The sequence below is a fragment of the Eumetopias jubatus genome, unplaced genomic scaffold (assembly GCF_037043125.1).
Source record: "Eumetopias jubatus isolate StellerSeaLion01/CBP00866 unplaced genomic scaffold, mEumJub1_p1.0 scaffold_3, whole genome shotgun sequence".
NCBI classification, from domain to species: Eukaryota; Metazoa; Chordata; class Mammalia; order Carnivora; family Otariidae; genus Eumetopias; species Eumetopias jubatus.
The window spans coordinates 117,243,349-117,249,348 of record NW_028274809.1 but is presented as its reverse complement, the minus strand read 5'-3'; the positions used below and the strand labels follow the sequence as shown (position 1 = coordinate 117,249,348).

The 6,000-nt window shown below is 40.2% G+C and overlaps 1 pseudogene; it reads left to right on the top strand.

Moving 5' to 3' along the window:
- The first annotated feature begins 4,173 nt into the window (after window positions 1-4,173).
- Window positions 4,174-6,000, top strand: part of LOC114211991 (bis(monoacylglycero)phosphate synthase CLN5-like) — a 39,251-nt pseudogene continuing 37,424 nt past the window's right edge.

Here is a 6,000-nt window from a genome sequence, read left to right as displayed (position 1 = left end):
CCTGTCCAAAAGTGTTTAATATAAATTTTTTTCTTTTTTTATTCTATTATGTTATGTTAATCACCATATATTACATCATTAGTTTTTGATGTAGTGTTCCATGATTCATTGTTTGCATATAACACCCACTACTCCATTCAGTACGTGCCCTCTTTAATACCCATCACCAGGCTAACCCAATCCCCCACCCCCCCTAATATAAATTTTTTCAAGGAGAATGAATACCAGGATGTGTCCAAATTCCAATCTTTGATTCTGGATACAGTTTGCAGAGAAGGCTCTGGTGTGTGAGCTCTCAAAGGGAACAAGAAGGCAGAAGAAACAAGAGTGACCTAGGGCTTCCACTAATTTTCCTTAAACATTTCATAGTCTTGGGGTGTGAATGTTCTCCCATGAGCATTAACTCCCACACATTAAACAGGATTGATTACATTTCTCATTCCATTGTACTGGTTTTCTTAGACTCTTAGAATTTGCCCCCAAATCTTTTCCTCCCTTCCCACCTGCTTCACCCACTTACCCTGGTACCAGCAAATGCCATGACCTTAGCATGGGCTGATCTTTTCTAGGCTGAGGAGTTCTCTTTTCTGTTCCTGTCTGATGGACAATTAATTCCTTCAGCTGTTTTTCCAAAGTTTCTCATTTGACCCTAGTATTTTCTGCAGTCAGGAAGGGTAAAGCCAACAATTCCTAAATTTGAAATCCTAAATTCCTGGGTACTTGGAGTAGTGTGGATGGTTATTAAATGGACTAGTGAAACTGCTTGGAACCAGTGGCTTGGATAGCATCGTAGTTGAACCCTTATTCCATCTAAGCTGCATGCTCTGGGGTAGGCCATACCAAGTGGCACTCGAACCCTTCTGACTCGAAGACTAATATTTTGTTCAGAGCATAAAGCCTGGACTATGTTTTTGTTATAAATGAAATGAAACTGTCTTATGCCTTCTAATAATGAAGGGGTTTTAAGTCATAGCTTTTCACCTTCTCTTGCTTACAATAGGAAAAAATTGCTTTTGCAGCTCAACCAAACTTATGAATGCCTGAAGTGGAAAAAGATACAAAGCAGAGCAACTCCTGAGAATCTATAATTTCATCATTCTGAGATAAACTGCAATCTTTAATTGCTCCTCTATGATAATTGTCTATAAAGATGGCTATAAGAACACCTAAGACAAAAAATTCTGTTTCTGTTTTATTGTCCCCTATGTGTGTGTGTATTCCTTGAGTGGATGTCCCCACTAACTCCCTACTTGCTTAACTGGTTGAGTTTTTTAGAAACATCAGCAACTAATAAGAGGTCAATCATTCCTCTGAATTATTGTATTTATTTGTCTATCCCAGGTTTTGTCAGACTAAGCACACACAAATTTAAACTGAAATTCAACTAGCCAATATGTTTGAAAATCTGCAAAATTATAATAAGAATTTGACATGATTTTGATTTGCAAGAGTTAAATCCTTAAATCCTTTTCTTTCTGTTGTTAACACATTTGTCAAGGTGCTATCCTTATTAAAAATGGAAAATGCTGACTCACACCTGCCTCAAAGAAAATTCTGTCTAGTGGTCGACTTGAAGAAACAATATCTAAGATTAGTGATTATTTGACATCTGCCATGAACCTAGTTGAGAACATCCTGTGCCCTTCCTCATTCCTTCTAGCAGCTTTCAAGTAGGTGTTGTCCTGCACCCCCTTTCACACTTGGGTAAATTGAACTTACAAGGGGTAAATATCTTATCTAAGGTCATGAAGAAAAATGTAGTTGCTCCTCAGAAAATGTACCCCCAGGGACTATTTAATTATTTTCTCTGGTTAATGGTTAATAACTACCATAGTTTGACACCCAGAAATTTTCTCAAATATTACACGTGAGTAGCAGTTCTGCCTAAAATCCACTTTTTTGGATTGAAATTGATTCACTGATGCAGGGTTATCTTTCATGCATGAGACCCTGTTTGATATTTTCCTTTTTGAAGACTGAATATTGTCAGTTCTCTTTTTACAAATGGTATTTTTCTGAGAGTGATGACAAGTATCTGGCAGTTTTATTTTTGTCTGCTTTATAAAATTTATATTTAGGAACCTATGAAACTATTCATGAAAGTGAATTCTCTTCTTTAATTTTTTATTATCTTTATACAAAACCTCCACAGACATTCCACACTCAGTGTCCTCTGAATCCATTTCAATAACTGCAGCTAAACCTGACCTTTCCGTGGAACATAAATGTAAGCGTGATATTCGCCACTGTTATTATACATTAATTTCAACAAAGATTACCTACTGGAAAAGGAGAACTGAGTGAATGTCTCTTTAGCTTGTTGTATGTGAGAGAATTTTTTTTTCTGTGTTTGAAGAGTTACAGATTTTGTCTGAATGAAATGTTCGCTAATGATATACCTGGAAATGAACAGATGTTCATATCTTGATGGTTAACAATTTCCTTGTTTCTACCTTTTAATCTCTTGCTCTTAGACTAATGGATTATAATCGTCTGGTATTCTAGGGGCCTGGAGATCCTCTTGGAGCACAAGGACAGCAAAGGGCTTTCTGAAACTCAATTTTAAGCATTTTTTTTGTTGTTGTTGTTAAATTAAAATACAGATACCATCAATTTGGTAGTATCATGATATAAGAAGAGTGGGGTGCTTGTTTTCTCCTCCTGGGCTTTACATGGTTTCTTTTCTAAAAGGAAAGTTGGCTTAATGGAGACATCCAACTTTGGAGGATGCATTAGCTAGCAGTGAGTGACATGAAGGTCTGTTTACAAGGCTTTGTACTGAAGTCAAACTCAGCACACTTGGTGATTTTGCGTCCACTTTTAATCTACAATTTATGTACCACTGCTCATTCAATCTGAGACTTTCTTTCTGCTGCTTAGCAATGTGATCTCACAAAACCCACATGGAGGAGCCGTTGCCTGGGCTGAGCTGCAAGTGCCACAGGAAACTACCACCAAGATTTCTTACCTGTGAATTTTGTCCTGAAATTTCTCTCCTTCTGCCCTTTGGAGTGGGTCACAAAAAATGCCTGAAAGGCTTGAACAGGCTGTAGTCTCTGAGACTCAGAACACGGCCTTTGGAGAAAGATGGCAGCAGAGTAGGAGGACTCTACAATGGTCTCACCCCTAGAGCACAGCTAGACTACTATCAGATCATTCTGAATACCCGTAAAACTGACCTGAGTACTGACAACAAACTACACAACTAAAGGGAGAGAAGAGGCTGCATAGAGGAGGTAGGATGCAAAGACATGGTTTTGGGGGAGAAAAGGATCTCAAATGCTGTGGAGGGGAGGGAGTCCTGATCACAGAGAAAGGAGAGAGAGAGAGACGTGCACGAGGAATTGCACAAGAACACTTCCCCAAAGCCATTGACTGGGAAAATGAGAGGCAACATTTTTCATGAGTTTTTGCAACCAATGGGGTTCAAAGACTGGAGGTTTAAAGGTCAGTGGACTTGGCTGGGACAGAGACCTGAGGACATTGCCTTACTCCTGAAGAGTAAGAAGGCACACAAATACTGGGGCAGATAGCATGATCTGAGGATTGCCTGGGGCACACAAGTAGAGACTGTTATTTTTGGAGTGCATCTTTGAGAGGTGGCATTGCCTCTCTGGGGACAAAAGAACTGGCAACTGCCATTATACTCCCCTGCTCCTTGGCATAGGCACAGAAATACTTGTTGAGGGCAGCTAACTGGACACCACTGTTTAGCCTGCTTGTTCCAAATCGCACGCCCTGCACTCTGGAGCAACTGCCCTTCTGGGTCAAACCTGCATCAGTGCCAGCATGGTGAGACCCTCCCCCAGAGGGCCAGCACAGGTCCCCACCACACCAGGTCCCTGAAGTCTGGAATTTTAAAAAGTCAGCAGGCTTGGCTGGGATAGAACCCAAAGTGCACTGCACTGCTCCAGGCAGGCAAGTGACCCAGAGACAGACAGTGTGAAATCAGCGATCCGAAAAACACCTGTGACCCACGAGGGGAAATTATTCACTCCTCTGAAAGTGTTTCCCTGAGTGCAGCGAGCAGGGACTCGCCTCTCCAGGGACACCATTTCCCTCGCCTGCCCTTCAGCCTAAACCAACTTCAGTAAACAGCACTGTGCCAACACAGTCTGCCTAACCTGCCTACACCAAGCTCCGGCCCCTGAGCTCTGCAGGTGCTTTTTTGCTATGGCAAGTGTGCCTAAAGACCAGCACTATGCCCCTCTCCCGGAAGACCAGCACAAACCCCCGCACGCATATCCTCTACTGACCATAGAGTTCTGCAAGGCTTCAGTTCTAGTGAAAACAGCATCAGGTCTCATTAAGAAGCAGATCATAGCACACCTAATTAAAACTCGCCACACTCTGGCCAAGGTTCAACACTGCCCACTGCAGGTAAGGAGAGCCCCTGCAGATGATTGTCCTGAGGGACAGAGCAGAACACACGTGCACACACCAGAGACACTCCCTGAAGTGCCAGGCCCTGGACCCTAGATGACCTCTTCTTCATAAAGCTATTACTCTCAGGAGAAGGAAACCTAACAGGCCTTTCTACCACACAGAAGAAGACAGAGACCTAGACAAAATGCCAAAACAGAGGAATTCATCCCAGAGGAAAGAACAAGATAAGATCATGACCAGAGATCTAATCGAAACAGATGGAAGTAATATGCCTGATCCAGAATTCAAAGCAATAGCCTTAGGGATACTCATCAGGCTTGAGAAAAGAATGGAAAACTTCAGGAAGGCCCTTACCACAGAGATAAAAGAGTTAAAAAAATATATAGTCAGAAATGAAATATACAACTGACATTCTGAATAGTCTGGATGTAATAATGATCACAAGGATGGAAGAAGAGGAATGAATAAGTGATATAGAAGATAAAATTATGGAAAATAATGAAGCTGAACAAAAGAGAGAAAGAAGATTTAAGGAACACAAAAACAGATTTAGGGAACTCAGTGACTCAAACGTACTAACATTTGTATCATAGGAGCCCCAGAAGAAGAAGAGAGAGAAAAAGAGGAAGAAAATTTATTTGAGGAAATAATAGCAGAAAATGTCCCTAATCTGCAGAAGGAAACGGATATCCAGATCTAGGAGGCACAGAGAGCTTCCATCAAAATCAGCAGAAGCAGGCCAACACAAAGATTTATTGTAATTAAATTTGCAAAATAAAGCCAAACAATTATGAGAGAATATTTTCAAAAACTATATTCCAACTAATTGGAACAACCTGGAAGAAATGGACAAATTCCCAGAAACATATAAACTACCAAAACTGAAATAGGAGGAAATAGAAAATTTGAACAGACTGATAGCAAGCAAAGAAATTGAATCAGGAATCAAAATCTCCCAACAAACAAAAGTCCAGGGCCAGATAGCTTCACAGGAGAATTCTACCAAATATTTAAATAAGAGTTAATAACTATTCTTCTCAAACTATTCAAAAGAATGTGAAGGAAAACTTCCAAATTCACGCTATGAAGCCAGCATTACCCTGATACCAAAACCTGACAAAGACTCCCTAAAAAAAAGGACTACAGTCCAATATCCACATTGAACATGGATATGAAAATTCTCAATAAAATACTAGCAAATTGAATCCAACAATACATTAAAAGAATCATTTACCAAGGTCAAGTGGGATATATTCCTGGGCTGCAGGGGTGGTTCAATATTCCTGAATCAATCAATGTGATATACCACATTAATTTTTTTTGATACACCACATTAATAAAAGAAGGGATAAGAACCATATGATCCTTTCAGTAGATGCAGAAAAAGCATTTGACAAAGTTCAACACCCACTCATGATAAAAACCCTCAACAAGGTAGGGATAGAGGGAGCATACCTCAACATAATAAAGGCTATAGGTGAAAAAACCATAGCTAATATCATCCTCAATGGGGAAAAACTGAGACCTATTCTTCTATGGTGGAATAAGACAGGTATGTCCTCTCTCGCCTCTGTTATTTAACGTAGTACTGGAAGTCCTAGCCTCAGCAATCAG